The sequence below is a fragment of the Fulmarus glacialis genome, unplaced genomic scaffold, assembly GCF_000690835.1.
Source record: "Fulmarus glacialis isolate BGI_N327 unplaced genomic scaffold, ASM69083v1 scaffold14694, whole genome shotgun sequence".
Classification (NCBI taxonomy): domain Eukaryota; kingdom Metazoa; phylum Chordata; class Aves; order Procellariiformes; family Procellariidae; genus Fulmarus; species Fulmarus glacialis.
The window spans coordinates 17,493-17,718 of NW_009208836.1; the positions used below are offsets into that span (position 1 = coordinate 17,493).

Below are 226 nucleotides of genomic sequence, written 5' to 3' on the forward strand. Positions count from 1 at the left end.
TTGTCTTTGAAATGCATGACCATGAAGGTATTTAACATAACAGTTCCGATTGTTATAAATTTTAATAATAATAATAAAAAATTAGAACTAACTTTATTATTATTATCATTGTCGTTATTATTATTATTAAATTCTGCAAAACATGCATGGGCTCTTGAGGGATTGAGTGGCTCCTCCTCAAAAATGAGTACATTTTATCTAATCCATTTGTTGATTTCCCACTCTT

General features: G+C 27.9%; 1 protein-coding gene across 1 annotated transcript in view; it reads left to right on the forward strand.

The window, feature by feature from the left end:
- CUL2 (cullin 2) overlaps nucleotides 1-226 on the forward strand; it is a gene marked incomplete at its 5' end in the record, with an annotated part of 33,600 nt that overhangs the window by 16,159 nt on the left and 17,215 nt on the right. The window lies entirely within an intron of this gene.